At 39.8% G+C, this 21,321-nt stretch overlaps 1 protein-coding gene across 1 annotated transcript in view; it reads right to left on the bottom strand.

Moving 5' to 3' along the window:
- znf438 (zinc finger protein 438) overlaps positions 1-4,789 on the bottom strand; it is a 96,860-nt gene extending 92,071 nt beyond the window's left edge. The window contains exon 1 of the mRNA XM_056469505.1: positions 4,679-4,789. The gene's annotated coding sequence lies outside the window, so the exon portion shown is untranslated. The remainder of the gene's footprint in view (positions 1-4,678) is intronic.
- Between the last annotated feature and the right edge of the window lie 16,532 nt (positions 4,790-21,321).

Here is a 21,321-nt window from a genome sequence, read left to right as displayed (position 1 = left end):
AATCATTTAATGCGACTATACGCATGACTTTACGGAGAGCTTACGACCTACTAACTACGGTTTGCTTTAAGAACATGTTAAAGGAGTGGTCCACTACGATATCATATTTTAAACTTTAGTTGATGTGTCATGTAGCTGTGTGAACATAAACAGCATCTCTGAATGCGACTTCAAAACTGCGTGATGCTATCATGAATACAGGAAAGAAAAAAATACAGGAGAGCTCGCCTAACTAACGTAGTAGCAGAAAAATAAATCAAGGCTCACACAGGTCGCATTCCACATCTAGTGCTTTATTCTTCGGTCAACAGCATCACTGTATATTACAGAAAATAACTTAATTCGAGCATCAGAGAAAAAGAAACATCGGTCCCGCGCACATGCATTTCTTGTGTTACACGCTTCTACAGACAGTTCACATACAAACACATAGACACACACAATGGCGATCTCTCTTAAAGGAGCCGCACCCAATTTTCACACGTTACAGACGTTACGGGCATGGGGTTGACTGACTGTTTACACAAGCATGCGCGTGCTTGTGCGGGCGTAACGTGGGGCCTATCTGCGAATCGCAGCACAATATGACAGATGACCAATCAGAGTCACTAGAGGGCGGGCCTTTTGAAGGAACTAGGAAATATGCCAGTCGTTTTCATGTTAGCTGGGTAGCTATAATCAAAGTAAGATTTATGAAAAAAATAACGTGATTTCCTTCAAGTGAAACATAAGCACACATTGCTTTGCATCTTATAAACACAACCAAGCCTTTAAATTACATTATGGACCACCCCTTTAACAAATTTAGTTACAAATTAGTAGTTACAAAGCCCCTAGTGTGGACTTTACCTTCCAATTCAAGAAAGACCTTACAAACAGCTGGTACAACCCTACCCAGGAAATAACTAATGCCATAACGCACTACCTCGCTAAAGACACACTTTTTAATGCAGTGACCAAAGAGGGATTTAAAAAAACTCATTTAAATGTAGGATAGGACATATTCCGTCTCGCATCTATTTTAGCCATTGTAGAGTACCACAGCTCTACGCTTAACATTATGATATTTTGTGTAGCATCTGTGATAATTATTTTGTTTTAGACAATATAAGCTACAGAAAGGCTCTTATCAGCCATATTAGTGAGTGTTCTGTATTTTTATTTTAATTTATATATATATATATATATATATATATATATATATATATATATATATATATATATATATATATATATATATATATTTATTTATTTATTTATTTTTTTTTTAAGCTACAGTCTCCCTAATTTGAGTTCAACTTGTTTACAGAAAGGTAAGGTCATTTTATTTGTGCTTACTGTTTGCTCTAGAGAAATGAGTGTTTAATTTCTGAATTTTTCAAAACAAATTTAAATAAATGTTCAAGTTAATATTTTTTCAGTTCCTTTTTTAACAAACACTCACTGCGTTTCAGCAGTAAGGAGCTACAATACAGAATATTGAGCTGAAGCTTGACTACAAAATTAAAATCGCAAATCAAATCAAAATCAGATATTATATGTCCAAAAAAAAAAAAAAAAAAAAAAAAAAATCACAATTTAACATTTTCCCAAAATAGCACAGTCCTAGCTGTTGCCATTTCAGTCAAAAACCATGACAATCATCACCACCAACAACTGCAACTACTTTTGAATTTAACAAATTGCTAAATAAAATCTTCCTGACATCACTACTCATTCAGGAAATCCTGCACTGTAAATACAATGATGCTATGCTGTTATACCTGGAGCAAGTTTCCAGTATTGTGTGCAAAATTATGTGTAGCTTATTCAAGAAAATATTATTATTAACATTTGTAAAACAACACAGGACTTTTTACTTGTTTAAAATGCTTTGGTCAGGTATGTATATGTAAACAATTGACTACACACTGGTAAATTTACTTATGGTAGTCCAGCAATGATTAGTTACTAGATGAACTAGGCCTGCTTCACACTCCAAAAAAAAAATCACAAGCTGCAAGAATAATATTAATAGATTACAATTTCACACTGCCTGTCTATGTAGTGTTAGTGAATATAAAAAAACGTAGGTGTGAGAATTAGTTCAACTCTGAGTTTGTTTAACAAATTAAAACCCTTAAAGTTAAGGCAAATGCTTTGAAAACCTATTATATAATGTATATATAATATCAACAGTATATTGCTATGCAGCCTTTTACAAAACAAAACAATGCACTGGAGCACAATCCTCACATTATTGTTTGAAGAAAAAAAATAGGCATATGTCAGGTTGCCTAGAGTAACAGAAACTAACAACACTTTCTTGTACATACACTGTTGGTGTTAAAGCTATTCCTGTTATACTGTTGCTTTGCATGTTGCTTGAGCATGTGGTGTGAAGCGCTCCTTATTTTCGGTTCATTTCAGACTAGGACTGCGCGATATTGGAAATTTTACATTGCGATATTCTTTTACTCTGCGATATATATTACAATATAAATACAATTTCACCAGATGACTTAAATAGCTCTATTTGCAGAGTCATTACTTTAGACTGATTGGGATGATTTTGTAGGGGAGTGAAATAAAAATATCTTTTTAATATATACATATAATAACCAAACTACAGTCATAAATAAAGACAATGGAGAAAATATTAAAGTGAAATAAACCGTGTTTTATGGTTTTCTAGAGAAAGTATAGCAGTATTCAGGTACAGAAATAAAATAATCAAATGTAAAAACACTGCAAAGTAGGGATGTCCAGATCTGATCACATGATTGGAAATTGGGCCCGATCACGCAGTTTCAGACTCGATCGGAATCGAACGTTATCCCCAATATATATATTGTCATTATATTAAACACATGTATAGTTATGCGGTGGCACAGATTTAGATCTCTTTCTTGACTTCACACAGAAATAGCAATTGGTTAAATGCCAGCAAAGTAGAACACGGAAGCAGCTTAAAGCAGAAAACGAGTATGTCTGAGGTCTAGAGGTATTATAAAGTTGATGACGACAACATTGCCATAGAAAACTGTGTGATATGTAAACTTTAGATTGCCTGCCGGCTATTTTAATTCGAGGTACTAGTTGCTTTTTATATTAGATTTTTTTATATTTTCTGTTGCTCTAAAGTTCAAAAGTGAAGAATTTATGATATTTATTACTTGATTGTTCAAGCTACCTCACAGAAGTGCTCAGTTTGTTAACAGGTTCCTGAATGTTAAAACAAGGTGAATTAAATCAAAATTAAGGAACATTCTGGATCTGTTGCTTTGCTCTTTTTTATGTATTATAGAAGTATTGGATCTGGTTTCGGTATCAGTAGATCAAAATCAAATTACTTGGACTCGAGGGCAAAAAGCTTAATCGGACATCCCTACTGCATAGTCTGCATAGACAATTAATCTTTATTAAACTTCTTTATGCACAACTAAAATGCTTTAAACGCTCTTGCTCACGTAGTCACAGGCTTTAAAAACACATGCATGTTGATGATGATAAAATTTCCCTCTATTGTGGTTCAATTCTGCAGTGTCTAAACAAATCTTCTGTGTTTTGACCTGGGGTTTCTGGTCAACTATAATCCCAAATTAACAATGCATATCTTGTGGTGTGACTATTGCGGATGCACACATTGCGATATCGATGCTCAAACAATATATTTTGCAGCCCTATTTCAGACCACACAATGTAAACTAAAATATGAGTTTAAAGGTCTTAATGTTTTTTTTTATTAAAATAGCACAATAGCTGAATTTAGACACAACATTACATTAACAAAGTAAATCTCTCATTTAAATCGTAAAATAATGCATAACATAAGTAACATACACTGCGAAACAAACATTAAGACCTCCTATGCAAAAAGTGAGAGGAACTCCTAATATAAACAAAACACCAGCATGCAGTGTGTCACGTCGTCATCACCACACAAGTTTTAACATTATGCTTACACAAGCAGGACTGCAGGGAAGCAATAAATAGTAGAAAATGTCTAACATTTTTTTATTTCCCTTCATTTATTCTTCCTTTTACTTCCATTCAATTTTTACTAACATGATAATGGGGAATTGTTACAGTATAATAACACAGGTATGTCAACACTCATAGCACCTGTTGATAACAATGAATGTGAGACGTTATCCCAAAGCCAGCATTGAAATGTACAAGTTTCGTCCCGATTAAGCATATAAAATGCTTTAATGTGATTTATACGTTTGTATATAATGTTATTATTAATATACGAAGGAAACATCTTGAAATGCAGTTAAAGAGATACGCAGCGTCTCTGCATTTACAAGGCACGCAGACATGCAAATTCACTGCATTTATAATTGGGTGGATGATGTTATTACTTTATGTTTAATGCTTTATATCACTTTTAAAACCGCTGTTGAATGAGAACTGCATGCGTACAGATATGAATCGCTCCGTGTGAATCCGAACTTTGCTATGTTATTACGAACTTATGGTTGCAGTTTCTGAGTTTAAGCTTTGTTTTTATTTAGTTTGACGCTCGGTGATGTGTTTTGTTCTGCATAAACACATCCTCGAAGGCCCTGGCCTGTGATCGCTCTGTGATTCCTATTGGTTGACAACAAATTCGTAACACGACTGCACGGTGAGCCTATTGGGTTCCTCTTTTCTGCACGAAATAACCGAAATAACAGAACATCTTATGGCTCACCTTCCAGAAATGTCTTCCGGCTCGATCAGAGGACTCTTGGTTAATTTGCAGCATGCGTCTCATTAATTAGGTGAGTAGATCGACACATCTTCATAACTGTTTCTCCACAGCCATTTTTGGACGAGACCTCGAATCCTACAGAGTGGGTGCTGTTGAAGTGGAAATGAAGAGACCTTATGTCAAACGCATTACAGTACACATAACATTATATTGTATTTAATCCGAAATCAAATATTCGTAGAGGCAAACAGTGCTTTTTAAAAAAAAACAGCATAGATTTCCTCACAATCTATAATAAAGTCTCACAACCACCCCTATTAAGAAAAATGGTACGGCTGAGGCAACACCGGTTGACTTCTGTGAATGCAGCCAATCGGCAACGAGGAAAATGTCACTCGCCAATCAGAGCACTGCCTACTCTGTGACGAGTGTACAGTCGGTGTTTTTTTATCAGATTCAAGGAACTGCGGGAAATCTGAGGGATTATGCTGTAATCTCCTTCACGCATGTAAAGGGGAATTGCACCCAAACAATACTAATACAGCAAGACTAGCAAGAGTTTTTTCAACGGGGATGTATAACGTTGCGTGTTTAACCTAACATATTTAACTACAATTTTATTTATCTAGAAACTGGATAAATGCTGAAGCTCCTGACAGAGTGAAAGTGAAGGCATGAACAGTAAAAGTCTGGAGGTAAACAAACGAGGAGTGTCAGATTTATCAATCTCACTCATCAGCAGCTACTGTGGTGTGTGTGGTAAACTGGCTGTGTATTGCTCAGTTTATTCTGTTTGTACAGACATTGCACAATCACTGTAGACTACATGTAAAGGGACATTTATTTCTGTCTTCTTGTAAATTAAGAAGATTACCACCATAGAGGTGTAAAATGACGACATAATTAAGCCATTTATTATTATTTCAAATCGTTTTTGTAATTGTAATAATTATAATTTATGAAAATAGTTTACTGTTTGACTGAAAACCACACAAGTGTGAATATTACATTTTTACATATTACATCATCACAGCAAGCTTCAAAATCAAGGTCTGTGCAATCAAATGTTAAATCAAAGTACAACGTTAATTCTTTTGGTCTTAAAGGTCTAGCCAACACCAAATGATTAATGACCTAGAACAGGGGTTCCCAAACTTTTTGAGCCTGTGATCCCAAAAACTAACAATTCCAGTGGCTCACAATCCTCACTAACCCTAACAATCAATCTTGTTACGTTATATTTTTGGCATTTTGCTATTATTATATAGGACAGTGCAAAGTGAAAAAGAAATCAGTGAGAGGAGAACAGTGTTTGGGAAAAACTCAAGCTGGGACTCCAAATTGGATTGTTCAACGTGTTGCTATATGCCAAAGCACTTCCCTCAAGTGTATGACTAACTCAACAAGTGATCTTGTACCAAACAAAAACTTATTTTAAAAAGTGAATATCTGAAAAAAATATTGATTGGTATTTACACCAGAATAATCCTCTCTTTTAGAAAAGGAAAAACTCACATTTTTAAATCCAGACAATTGTATTTATATACTCTCACTGGCCACTTTGTTAAGTACAGTTTACTAGTACTGGGTTGGATCCCTTTTAACTTCAGAACTGCCTTAATCCTTGGTGGCATAGATTCAACAAGGTACTGGAAAGATTCTTCAGAGATTTTGGACTATATTGACATGATAGCATCATGCAGTTTTGCAGATCTGTCGACTGCACATCCATGATGCGAATCTCCCGTTCCACCACATCTCAAAGGTGCTTTATTGGATTAGGATCTGGTGACTGTGGAGGCCATTTGAGTACTATAAACTCATTGTCATGTACAAGAAACCAGTCAGATATGATTCTCACTTTATGACATGGTGCGTCAGACAATATATATGACACGTTGCGCACACAGAACTGCCGCTCACTGAATATTTTCTCTTTTTCAGACCATTCTCTTTAAACCCTAGAGATGGTTGTGCATGAAAATTCCAGTAGATCAGCAGCTGCTGAAATACTCAGACCAGCCTGTCTAGCACTAACAACCATGCCACAATCAAAGTCACTTAAATCACCTTTCTTCCCCATTCTGATGCTCGGTTTGAACTACAGCAGTTTGTCTTCACCATGTCTACATGCCTAAATGCATTGAGTTGCTGACATGTGATTGGCTGATTAGAAATTTATGTTAGTAAGCAGTTGGACAGATGTACCTAATAAAGTGGCCGGTGAGTGTATAGTAGTGGCTTAGAGTCACAGCATTTTAAAACAGTATGTTCGTTCACTGATATGCATTTTAAGTGTGGCCTTGCAGAACATATTCAGAGATAGACATTAGTGAATGCTTTAATGTCTACCAAATAGACAGGTAGTTCAAGCAACTGGCATAAACAAAAGGAATTTCAGGTGTACTGTACTATTATTGACTATGCTTTATACAGCCTTGATGTACTTGAGCCTTAACCACAATTTAAGCAGTTAATTTAATCGTTCTTACCATCACTTCAAGAGAATCACACTTGGATTACAAACATTCAGAGAATCAATGACACTACTCTTCTAAACAATGAAATGAGCTCACCCTATACCATTTATACTATGCTCTCTTCATCAAGATATTTATTAAACAGCATAATGAAACACTCTTCGTAGTGTGTCCAGATGGCAATAATTTTACTTTATAAAAGAAGTCTGATAAAAACAGGCAGTCCTCTTAAGTCAGTTTGTATACAGTTTCTCTTTCCCTCATTAGTCTCAGGAATATTTGTAATGGTTTATGATGATCTGTTCTGCAACAGGAGCCATTTGGATGTTTTTGTCTGTTAAGCCTGTCATGGTCATTAGAGAAGCAGAAAAAGGTGAGCCACTGAATTGTTCCACTGGGACCAGTAAGTGTGATGACCTGGCTGTTCATCATCCGTCTAGAATAAAACTGAAAGCTCATACAGGATTCTTTTACACTTGGGTTGATTTCAAGGAAACTTGTGTTTTGGCTTCTTCTGAAAAAGCTCGAAATGCCACAATGAAAGTGGTAGTGGACAGCTTCCTCAAATAGCTATTTTGCAGCCTCCAACTTTGCTCTCTGGCATAACAGAAGTACACCTGACATAGCTTTTTAGTTATGCATCAGGTTTTTATTTATCTTTTAACATTTATCCATAGCACCCACAGAGTTCACACTGGGTCCATGACACAGGCTAGTTGAATGGATGTTGTAAAAAAGGCAATAAGAGTGATTTTTATCATCTGGCATCCTTTTCTTTCTATCCTTTTTCCTTTCATACACACCATAAGTTATTATGGGTCGAGAGGCTGAATCTGTAGCTAGTTGCAGAATTCCTGACCACTGGACCCTCGTGCCCTGCATTTCTGAGTGTAGTTGAACAAACAGAAGATTTCAGCCTCTTCGAGCTTCTCAAAAATATACTTCTCAAAACATGTTCCAAAATACCACCAGTTCATTTTCACTCCCTTCCATATTGTCCCCCTTATTAATCTTTCCAAACGGTGTAATAAGTAGGGCCAGACAGAATCTGAGGACGTTTCTGTGGAGAATTTTGTAAAAAATCTGCGGATTTATTCAGAATTATTTTAGAAGTATCATAACTAATAACTTAATATATGAAATTAAAAAAAATATACATTTTAAGCTTTTATTTAATGTTTACAATGCAAATCCAGTAAGTTCCACTTATTTGGTAAACAAAGTAAATCTCTCATATAATATATCCACTGAAAGACAGAAAATAATTTACAAACTGTATTCTAAATAAATCATTTGAACATTTTAATATTACTATTATTATATCACAATAATATTAGTCAAATGAATTTAAAAACTGAATAAATATAAAATGTACACATATTTACACAAATAAATACACATACTCAATGATGGGCTAAAAATCTACGGAAATCTGTGCAAGCAGATTCCGTGTGGGCCTAGTAATAATCAACCCATATATGTCTTGTGCTGTATTCAAGTTTACAGAACATTTCAGACTGTATCTCCTGAACAATATTTGATCAAAAATCACCCACAACTGGACACTGTACATAGTCAAGGCAGTCACATTATTTACTGACAGCTGTCATAATGGATGAAGCATCAATCAAAAGTAAACATCAGTGATGCCATTGTAGAATGTGCTGACTGAAGTTCACTTATTTGTTTACTGAAATAATAAACACTGTAAATATATATCTTTAACTATACCGTTATCTGTATATCTTATGATTCGTGGGTGTTTTTCATTTAATTACCATTGTGAGACTTGACAGCTTTTAAATAATTTATAAATAAATCATTTTAAATCTGAAAATTTATTTCAGCAGTTTAACTTTTTTGATTTTTAATTATATTTTTAGTAGTTTGAAACAATATATTGTCTAAGATATTATAAAAATAATTGCGTATACAATAATAAAAAAGCACTGGTGGTTTATTACTTATTTTTACATGATCAACTCTGATAATATACAGTTGCAAATGTCAAAAAATCAGCAAGGTTTTGGAATCAAGTTCCCAAAATTCAATTTAAAAGAATAAACGGACCTTAAACAAAGTAAAGCTATGAGCAGTTCTTATTTTACATACTTTTTATTTGTTACAGTGTGTTCAAGAGGCCACCGTGAAGCATTTTACCTAGATCACAGGTGTTAAACTCAGTTCCTTGAGGGCCGCAGCTCTGCACAGTTTAGTTCCAACCATAATTAAACACATCTGATCAACCTAATTGAGTGCTTTAGACTTGTTTGATAGCTACAGATAGGTGTGTTGAAGCACGACTGGAACTAAACTCTGCAGAGTTGTGGCCCTCCAGGAATTGAGTTTGATGCACTTGCCCTAGATCAATTCAAAATCACATTAGATTACATCACATTCAGTTCACTACAGTAGGTGTAAAACATTATGTGAAATGAGTGGTATGTCTGAATTGAGTTTATTTAATAAACAGTAAATGAAAAGTTTCCTAGTGACTTACTTTCAATGAGATTCTGAAGGGTTGATTTGATGGACATTTTACCATCCCATAAGGTCACTGGTGAGGATTTGTGAAGAGCTGGTAAGCCATATGAATAGGACAGCATGACAAATGCAGCACATCTGGACTACATTAAATCTATACGCATTCACACCATATAAAACACACATTTTTACTGGTTGCCAAGTAATTTCTTATTAAACAGAAGTGCAACTCTATACACAACCAACATAAAATTAAGTCATATGAGACTGGAGTCTTTCTTGCATGTGAGTATACATTATTAAATCTTGTTCTATATACATTTTTCTGTTTTAATGAGATTAATGTTTTTTTAATGAAACAGAGTGCGCCTTTAAAGAAACTAGCATCCTGCAAATCTATCCACCAAATGGCAGGACCTCTGAATGGATAAATACCTGCATATTAAACATGGAACTCTCTAACCGCTAATGTGAGGAGAACAGACTGAACCAGCGGAAAACAAAACTTCGGAAAAAAGTAATGAGGACGTCCAAATGCTTTCTGTGGAAAATATTCCTTTGATGAAAGCACCTGGGTAACAAGCATTTCTCTTTTTATTTCTCTTTTTCTTTTAGGTGTGTTCACATCTGCACTTAAATGATATGGGGAGCCTGAAGTGTGTGTACTGTATGTGTGAGTGTGGGAAGCACATGATTCTTCCTCTCAGACATGCCAGCAAAATAAGCAGAAAAAAAGATATTCGTGTTCCAACATACACAAAATAAATTTTAGCTGTGGTTGCGAGGTGAATTTTTGACGGAACATTTGGAATGCATCTATACTAATCTGCGTGACAGACTTAGCTCACCCGTACAACCTGGAGGACCCAGGAAAAAAAATCCTGTTTCATACGCAGGTTTCAGCTAAGATACTTCTTCTCACACACTCATTTTTTTTCCATAAAAGACTCCTAGGTTCTCCAATGTTTTGGCTTTGGGTACTAATTATGAGTCATGCATATATACACTCACCGGCCACTTTATTAGGTACACCTTACATGTACCGGGTTGGACCCCTTTTACCATCAGAAATGCCTTAATCCTTGGTGGCATAGATTCAACAAGGTACTGGAAAAATTAAGAGATATTAATGGAAATATTAATATAAAGAGATTTTGGTCCATATTATCATGATAGCATGACACAGTTGCTGCAGATTTGTCGGCTGCACATCCTGATGAATGTCCTGCATATCCTGATGAAAGTAGCCAACAGAAGATGGATAAACTGTGGTCATAATGATATGGACATGGTCAGCAATAACACTCAAGTAGGCTGTGGCGTTGACACGATGCCAAAAGTGTGCCAAGAAAATACCCCCCACACCTTTACATTACCACCACCAGCCTGAACTGTTGATATCAGGCAGGGTGAAGCTATACTTTCATGTTGTTGATGCCAAATTCTGACCCTACCATCTGAATGTCGCAGAAGAAATCGAGACTCATCAGACCAGGCAATGTTTTTCCAATCTTCTATTGTCCAATTTTGGTGAGCCTGTGCAAATTGTAGCCTCAGTTTCCTGTTGTTAGCTGACAGGAGTGGCACCCGGTGCGGTCTTCTGCTGCTGTAGCCCATCCGCCTCAAGGTTCAACATGTTGTGTGTTCAGAGATGCTCTTCCTCATACCTTGGTCGTAATGAGTGGTTATTTGAGTTACTGTTGCCTTTCTATCAGCTTCTACCAGTCTGGCCATTATCTTCTGACCATCAACAAGGCATTTGTGCCCACAGAACTGTCGCTAACTGGATATTTTCTCTTTTTCAGACCATTCTCTTTAAACCGTAGAGAACGTTGTGAGTGAAAATCCCAGTAGATCAGCAGTTTCTGAAATACTCAGACCAGCCCGTCTGGCTCCAACAACCATGCTACTTTTAAAGTCACTTGAATCACATTTCTTTCCCATTATGATGCTCGGTTTGAACTGCAGCAGGTCTTCTTGACCATGTCTACATGCCTAAATGCATTGAGTTGCTGCCATGTGATTTGCTGATTAGAAATTTGCGTTAGTGAGCACCTAATACCTAATAAAGTGGCCAATCAGTGTATTTTACAATGAACAATTTTTTTTTAATTACATGAGTCAATATTTGTTTACATATCTTTCACAGTTTCAGTTAAGCAGGAAATGTTTCATACAAAATTAAAAATACTGACTTTAAATGAAAAAATATGCTTACAGAAATATGTGTGTATGCTCGTAAGTTTGACACACCTCTGGTCATGAATTATGCATGCAAGTTGCATTTTGAATGCAAAAAAGACTATTGCTAATATTTGTACTGTATTCGTCTGCACATAACATATTCTGCATTAGGTTTACAAGCAGAATTTGATTAGATTGTGTTCTAGAAGTATCAGCTGCTTTTGTTTTGGGTGTGGCCAAACACTCCTAGATGTCAGAACCACAGCCCTGTCCTGGGATACTCTAAAGAAGAGGAAGTGAGATCATAATGACCTTGTTCTTGGGAAGGGGATGTGTATTGTGATTGACATCTCAATCTTGCCATCAAAACATTCCATTGTTGAGCCCTTAAGTTCTTATGGGCTTTTGAATAGTTTTGTCGTCATGGCATTCGTGACTGCCTTTCCCATTGAGCGACAGTAACCTCAGCTCAACACTAGTCTTTATGAAACAGATAAACAAATTTATTTGGGTTTGTGTTTTTCTGAATCATGTCACAACTCATTTTTTTTTTGGCTGCGGAACTTATAAAATTCAGAAACACCATGAAACCAAAGTTCAAGTTTTGTTAACATTAGTCCAAAGAGTTTTCAGGAACACTTTACAATAACAGTACATGAATAATGATGTATTAATACACAAACTAAACATTACTTTATTATGAATTAATGATGAGTTAAGGTATGCACCAATCAGGAGCTAATTTTAACTACAATATGAGTCACAAGAGTTCATGTGTGAATAACGACTATACCTTAACTAGATGTTTAAGTTTGAGAACAAACTTTATGGTGGCTTAAGAAAGCCTGTTGGAAGTTGTTTATTTAGTTTGAAAAAGTATCAAGTTACCTGAAAGAATGTTTAAGTCAACAATGTAACCACTTTAAACACTGAAACAAGCCAGTAAAAAGCTGTGTGTCTGTGGTTGGTAGTAGCATGATGCTAGCATGAATTAGCATGATTCTAAGAAATTAACATGTTGTTAGCATGAATCTAGCATGATTTAGCATGTTGTTAGCATGTTTCTAGCATAAACTAGCATGTTGCTAGAATATTTCTAGCACGAATTAGCATGTCATTAGCATGATTTTTCAATACCATTACAATCCACCATAATTACTTGTAAGTTCATGTTGATGTATGGTAACACTTTATATTGATGGTCCGTTTAAGCATTAGTAGACTGTCTGCTTAATATCTGTTGATACTGCTCCTTTAACAGACTTTTAACTGACTAAAAGAAACTTTTCAAGTACATGTCAACCTACCATAACCCTAACCCCAACCCTAACTCCAACCTAACAATTTACTTATAATCTAATGAGAATTAGTTGGCATGTAGATGCAATGTAACTTAAATTCAACAAACGGACCATCAAAATAAAGTGTGTCCAAATGTATTTATTAACCTTTAAACTTAAGCTAAATGTAACCAACAAGAACTTATGAACTTTTAATGTATAATTATATCATGACATTACTTGGAGGGGCACATCATCATTAACTCATCCTTAACTAATCATGAACTCCTGTGTTTAAACTTTTGATGTTGACAGAACAGTTTATTGTTATTCTATTGTTATTCAGTGTAAACACATAAAGAAACTGCACAAGTTGATGAGTAGTTAAGAATGGGTTAATGATGATGTGCCCCTCCAAGTAAAGTCATGATATAATTATACATTAACATGTTATGAGTTCATGATGGTTAAATTACGCATAAATAAATGTGGTAAATAATACATTAATTAACAAACAAGCATGTACTTACAAGTAATTAAGGTAGCCGTTATTGACACATGAACTCATGTGACTTACGTTGTAGTTAATGTTAGTTGATGATTAGCGCAAACATTTATCATCATTAGTTCATATTAAGTAATGTTTAGTTTGCATGTTACTACATCATTATTCATGTACTGTTATTGTAAAGTGTTATCGAGTTTTTTATTTGCAGGATCTACAAGTTGATTAAATTAAATTATTCTGGAAAATCTAAAATATTGATCATTTTAAAATATTGACAACCATTGCATTCAATCTTATGTTTTTGCTTTACAACAATGTTCTGTAGAATGAGAATATCCCTCATCCTGAAGTTAAAAGGTCCCATTGTCTATTGTCATAAGTGCAGTGATGTATGAAGCACGGTTCACACAAAAGTCACACTTAAACCAAGCAGTTCAACTTTAACCTGTTGAAAATTTTGTCTTCACAATACCTGTTGATTGAAAACAAGAAGACCAAACCTTCAAGTGATTATTAAAATTTAATCAAGGCATTCACCGCTTCATAAATATCTAGGCCAAACAAAAGTAATATCAATGGCTCCTGGCAATACATTGAGCTCCTCAAAGTCAGCATATGCAAGTCACTTTATTTACAACATTAAAATCACTAATCAACAGCCTCAACAAATGGTCCTGAGTGCATGACGTTTACATGGGTGTAACCTCAAATGTGAGCTGACACTGTTTATATACAGCAGAGAAGGACACAAGTCTTATATTGTTTGTCAAAAATACATGCAGTAGCCTGTAAAAAAGTTGATGTGTGAGTTTCATCTTTTTAATACCATCTGCAACTGACAATAGCACAATATAATTGTGCCTCTTACTTATTGGATACTTTAAAATGAGATAGAAGGTAAGCCCTTCAATACATTGCATTCAAACATCCTGTTTCATGTCAACACAAAACAGTGCACGCAAAGCCATTTCAAATCAGTCTTCAAATCAGTTTAGTCTCTTGAAAATGCCCGCTTCAGTTACCTTGATCCTTGATGGTTTGTCCTTAGTTTAAGATTATTACATTTCTGTTTACTGTCATTGTGTAACGGAAGATGGCTAATGCCTCATGCTGAACGCATTCCCAAGGGTTGTTCGAGTTTCTCCATTTTTTTTCATCTCCATCCATCATGATCACCACACTTCTTTCTGTCTTTCACTGTTTAAAACACCATACCTGCTAGTTTCTTACCGTAAATGTTTGTTTTTTTTCACCCTGTATCTTTTTATTTCTCTGGTTGTACTTGCCACCTGTGTTTCTCTTTCTTTCCTCTCACTTTCTGTTCCTCTCCTCTGTTCTTGCCACTTTTTAATCATCCAATTCTTCAACGTGTTCATGTGTCAAATGAGCCTAACACAAATAACTTCTAGCTGATTTTGCCTCCCCCTTTATTTTTATGTATGATTTCCTGTTTCTTTAGCAGTCCTTCGCATTTCCATTTCTCTTCCTTCCTTTTTCTCTTTTTCTCTCAATCCTTTACCCCCCCACACAACACAGACACACCATCTTCTCCCTTCCCCCACACAGCTGGCGCCCTGAGCTGTTAGTCCAGATGGTTAGGAGGAGAGGCAGGGGCTTGTTCTCCACGTAGCCCCACAGCAGGCTCTCTGTCCTGGGCAGCCCTGAATCGGCTCCCCCCCTGGACCAACTGGAACTTTACCCCCCCAAACAGCACTGCCAGCATTAATCTCCTAAATGATCCCGCCAGGAGGAGGATCAATACTCATTTACAGAGACGCTGTTATGAAGCGGACAGGAGACAGAGGTAAGGAAACGTTAGGGTGTTTATTAAATGACAACAAGGAGCACATGAAGGATAGCCAGGAGGATCAGGAATGATGTTGGGGTCTTTTCCTCCGTGGCTGGGTAACAGGAATACACGAGGATGGACAGCACACACCAGATACAGCTGACAGAGGATGACACAGACTTGGAAGGACTGGAAGACAGGACGATTCGGGAGGACCAGGAAGACTAGGAGGAATACAAAGAGAACAGGTAAGTAAATCGTTTGTTTTAGCTGAGGATGACTACGCTGAGTGGTCGCTCAGTTGTCCGCTTTCGTCGAGACGAGCCCGGACAATGAGCGACTGGAGTGCTGTGCTTTTATCTGGTGCTCGTGAATGTGATGCAGCTGTGTGCTCATTAGAAGTCAGGTGATGGTGATCTTCGTGAGTGGGGGTCGTGAGAGCCTGACCAATCCATGACAGTACCCCCCTCCCCAGGGCCCGCTCCTGAGGGCCGACACCTCCGACGCCGTGGTGGTCTCCCTCTGCCTCTAGGCGCTGGGAACTCAGGGTGGCTCTCATGAAACTCCACCATGAGACTAGGATCGAGAATATCAGCTCTGGGAACCCATGTCCTTTCTTCGGGGCCGTACCCTTCCCAGTCCACCAGGTACTCCAACTGGCCACCACGACGTCGGGAACGCAAGATCTCCTTCACTGCGTAGACGGCTCCTTCTTCTAGGAGCAGTGGAGGAGGGGGTTCCTCTTCGTGGTCAGGCTCTGTGGAGGGAAGAACAGGATCGTGATAGGGTTTCAGGAGTGATACGTGGAATGTAGGGTGAATACGGTAGTGAGAGGGTAATTGTAGTTTGTAGGTGACGGGGTTAACCTGTTCCACGATGGTGAAGGGACCAACAAATCGGGGACTTAACTTGCGAGAGGGCAGTCGCATGCGTATGTCCCGGGTGGATAGCCACACCTTTTGTCCGGGTGTGTATCTGGGTTCTTCAGACCTTCTCCTATCGGCGGTTACCTTGCTTCGACGGACTGCCCTCTGCAGATGTTGATGAGCCTCGTCCCAGACTCTCTCGCTCTCCCGGAACCAGTGATCCACTGCGGGGACATCAGATGGTTCGCCATCCCAGGGAAAGAGCGGTGGTTGGAAGCCCAGGACGCACTGGAATGGCGTGAGTCCGGTGGAGGGTTGCCGCAGTGAATTTTGGGCATATTCTGCCCAGCCCAAATACTGGCTCCAGGAGTTCTGGTGACCACTGCAGAAGGTCCTCAGGAACCGTCCCACCTCCTGAATCTTCCTCTCTGTCTGCCCGTTGGTTTGGGGATGATATCCAGAAGAGAGGCTGACGGCCACACCTAGGAGCTTGAAGAAGGCTTTCCATAGACGTGAGATGAACTGTGGACCTCTGTCCGACACAATATCTTCTGGAATACCAAATGACCTGAAGACTTGATTAAAGATATTGTCGGCAGTTTCAAAGGCTGTGGGAAGACCTTTCAGAGGGATTAGTTTGACAAACTTTGAGAATCTATCTACTATGACTAGAATACAGGTATTCCCTTCTGACGAAGGGAGGTCAGTGATAAAGTCCACTCCTAGGTGTGACCAGGGACGGTTCGGAATCGGCAAGGGATGGAGCTTTCCAGCGGGTAGATGACGTGGGCTCTTGGATTGGGCACAGTCCTTACAGCCCTGAACATATTGCCTCACATCCCTTGCCATGTTTGGCCACCAGAATCGTTGGGATACTAGCGAGAGAGTATTGTTGATCCCTGGATGTCCAGTGCCTAGCGAGGTATGTAAGGAGTGGATCAGATCTACCCGGTGTTCAGGTGGTATGAACTGCCGATGAGGAGGGCATCCCGGCGGAGCAGGGGCTTCCGGAGTGGCAACGACTGGAGGAGCGTTCCAGGTGATCGGACAAATGGAGATGTGTTCGGGAAGAATCTTCGTTGGGAGTTCTTCATGATCGTGATGCTCGTGTAAACGAGAGAGAGCGTCTGCTCTTAGATTCTTGGGTCCTGGACGATAGGAAATGGAGAAATCAAAACGTGAGAAGAAAAGTGACCATCTGGCTTGACGTGGACATAGTCTCTTGGCCTCTTTGATGTATTGGAGGTTTTTGTGATCTGTGATCACCTGGAACGGATGTTTGGCTCCCTCCAACCAGTGACGCCACTCCTCCAAGGCTAGCTTGATTGCTAGAAGCTCCCTGTCTCCTATGCTGTAATTCTGCTCCGCCGGGCTCAACTTCCGAGAGAAATAGGCACAGGGATGCAGTCGGGGCGGTGTATCATGATGTTGAGATAATACTGCCCCGACGCCGGTGGTGGATGCGTCCACTTCCACCACGAAAGGAAGATTTGGGTCAGGATGAGTCAGGAGTGGGGCCCTTGTGAACTCCTTCTTAAGAAGGCGGAAGGCTGCGGCTGCTTCTTTGGTCCACTCCAGTCCTTTGGGTTTACCCTTGAGGAGATTAGTGAGAGGTGATGTAATCCTGCTGTAGTCCTTGATAAACCGTCTATAAAAGTTAGCAAACCCAAGAAACCTCTGGAGCTCCTTAATGGAAGTGGGTTCTGACCAGGATAGAACAGCCTCAATTTTCTTCCCATCCATACGTATACCGGTTTGGTCAATGATGTATCCCAAGAAATGAATCGACTTCTGGTGGAATGAGCATTTCTCCGCTTTGAGGTAGAGGTGATGTTCTCTCAATGTGTGTAGGACCTCCGCAACGTGTTGGCGATGTTCGGCCTCACTCCGGGAGTAAATGAGGATGTCATCTATGTACACTATTACACAGTGGTGAAGAAACTCCCGGAGGACTTCATGAATGAAGTTTTGGAATACGGAGGGGGCGTTGACCAGACCGTAAGGCATGACCTCATATTCATAGTGGCCAGTAGGGGTCACGAATGCTGTCTTCCATTGGTCCCCCTCACGTATTCTTATCAGATTATACGCGCTGCGGAGGTCCAATTTAGTGAAGACTTTAGCTTCTCGGAGCTGTTCCAAAGCGGCTGGTACCAGAGGAAGGGGATATCGGTATTTTACTGTACCGTTATTTAGGACCCTGTAGTCGATGCATGGACGCAGCCCTCCGTCCTTCTTGGCCACAAAGAAGAAGCTTGAGGCGGCTGGTGATTTTGAGTGACGTATGTACCCCTGACTCAGAGCTTCCCTTATGTAATCTTCCATTGCCTGATTCTCTGGAAGCGAGAGCGGGTAGATCCTACCTCTTGGCAACTGGGCATCTGGAACTAGGTCGATCGCGCAGTCCCATGGCCGATGCGGCGGTAGCTGGGAAGCTCTCTTGGGGCAGAAGACATCATGAAAGGAGCTGTACTCCTTAGGAATGTGGATAGACTGCTTCTCAGGAGGGCTCTCGACCGATGTTGCAAACAAAGAAATGGGGTTCCGACCTTGAAGAGGGAGATTTGGAAAACAGGCAGGTGTACATCCAGATCCCCATTTCTTTATCTCTCCTGTGCCCCAAGAGATGATGGGATCGTGCTTCACCAGCCACGGGCGCCCTAGAATGATGTCCATATTTGCACCCTCCAGAACCAGAAATTGAATCCTCTCTTGATGTAACAACCCCACTTGAAGAAGGATGTCTTCGCATTGTCGATGGATACGGGTCGAAGATCGAGTGCACTGGGTTATCGGTTGTATCTGGTATATATGCGAGGACGCCTCAGTACGGAGGTGGAGTTGACGACAGAGGGATTGGGAGATGAAGTTCCCTGCTGACCCGGAGTCGATGAGGGCTGTGACAAGGAGAGAAATAGAGGCAGTAGTTATTTGTACGGTGGTAGTAAGTGGTTTACATTGTTCAATATTCGTACTGAATACACTCACTGAAGTCCGAATGGGACGAAGGGGACACTCCATACGGGTGTGTCCACTGACACCGCAGTATAGACACAGACCCCGGGTCAGCCTCCTCTGTCGTTCCGCTGATGTCAGTCTTCCAGACTCTATTATCATGGGTTCTGGTTCTGGAGAGGCTGTTGACTCAGGCGATTGGAGGAGTGCAGACGAGGGGGTGATGGTGTCCTGTTGATAGGAACGGAGACGATCGGAACATCGGAGAGAATGTTGGATGAATCTCTCCAGACCCATTGTATCATCTAATGTGGCCAGTTGGATTCGGAGAGTGGGTTCCAAGCCGAGCCGGTACGTGGTCAACAACGATCTCTCATTCCATCCACTTGCAGCTGCTAGAGTGCGAAACCGGAGAGCATATTCCTGTGTAGATAGAGTACCTTGCTTTAGATGATACAGCTGCTCTCCAGCGGCTACTTCCCCATCAGAACGTCCAAACACCTCTTTGAAATACTCCGTGAAGGTAGTGATGGAATTCATGACCGGCCCGGCTTGGTTCCAGATCGTCTCAGCCCATTTAAGTGCAGGTCCAGAGAGTAGAGATACGATGTAGGCGATCTTCGACTTATCTGTGGGATATAGAGAAGGTTGCATTTCGAATATGAGGGAACATTGTAACAGAAAACCATTGCACTCCCCCGCTCCGCCTGAGTAGGGCGCTGGTCGGGCCATGGGACTGGAAGGAAGGGCCGAAGAAGAAACTGTGGAGGCGGAAGTGCTCGGTGCTGGTGGTGCGTTGGAAAGTGGAGCTGGTGGCTGTAGAATCCGCTTCAACTGGTCCACCAGCTCTTGAAGGTGATCGGGGGTGCTCATGTTGTCGTCGTTATGGGTCCGGGCTTCTGTTATGAAGCGGACAGGAGACAGAGGTAAGGAAACGTTAGGGTGTTTATTAAATGACAACAAGGAGCACATGAAGGATAGCCAGGAGGATCAGGAATGATGTTGGGGTCTTTTCCTCCGTGGCTGGGTAACAGGAATACACGAGGATGGACAGCACACACCAGATACAGCTGACAGAGGATGACACAGACTTGGAAGGACTGGAAGACAGGACGATTCGGGAGGACCAGGAAGACTAGGAGGAATACAAAGAGAACAGGTAAGTAAATCGTTTGTTTTAGCTGAGGATGACTACGCTGAGTGGTCGCTCAGTTGTCCGCTTTCGTCGAGACGAGCCCGGACAATGAGCGACTGGAGTGCTGTGCTTTTATCTGGTGCTCGTGAATGTGATGCAGCTGTGTGCTCATTAGAAGTCAGGTGATGGTGATCTTCGTGAGTGGGGGTCGTGAGAGCCTGACCAATCCATGACAGACGCGGCCTGATCCCTTAATGTAGAGCAGTGAGGATAGCTTTCTGCCCCCACCGACTCATGTTGCTGTCTCTCCTTCTATCTTGTCTCTTCCTTTTACACTCTTTCTTCCTGTCTTCATTCCTTCTCTTAACCCAGTGAAAGGAAAAGGTAAATAGGATTCGAATAGGTAACAGGTGAAGACAAGGATGTACAGTGGAAAAAAATGACCGGATAAATTGGCTGTAGTATGAGGTCAGCTGCTTTAATGAAAAATAAAACCTCCATTGATGAAGTCACCACACCGCTCCTGTTAAACCGCCACCCTCAGTGTACCCAGCGGATTGAAAGCAGCAGCTCTTGGATGGCAGATATTGTTGGGATTTAATTTGGTCCTGCTGGGTGGTCCCGTCACCAGTACCTAGGAATAGAGACTACTGGCATTTAGACTGCTATTTTAATAGCATGGTGAGTGCTATTATGCAGCTTTAATATTTGCAGTAGCATTATTTTTACTCTTTGTTTTCCATCATTGCGAGAAAATATGACTTCATGTTGAAGTGGCAGCATCCAAGGAAAATGGGAATAGACCGGACTTTCCACAGAATAATGGCCCAGTCTTTTTCCAGTCGGTTAGCACCAGCAGAGAGAGAGTGCGTGTGTGGTTTTCAAAACGCCTCATCATTGATCTCTGATGAAGCCTGCCCTTCACTGAAATGCTTTTCTTCTTTTTCTCTTAGCCAGGGAAC

Source organism: Danio aesculapii, chromosome 12 (genome assembly GCF_903798145.1).
Source record: "Danio aesculapii chromosome 12, fDanAes4.1, whole genome shotgun sequence".
In the NCBI taxonomy this organism is placed as follows: Eukaryota; Metazoa; Chordata; class Actinopteri; order Cypriniformes; family Danionidae; genus Danio; species Danio aesculapii.
Note: the sequence above shows the minus strand (reverse complement) of the source record. Positions and strands in the feature narration are given on the sequence as shown.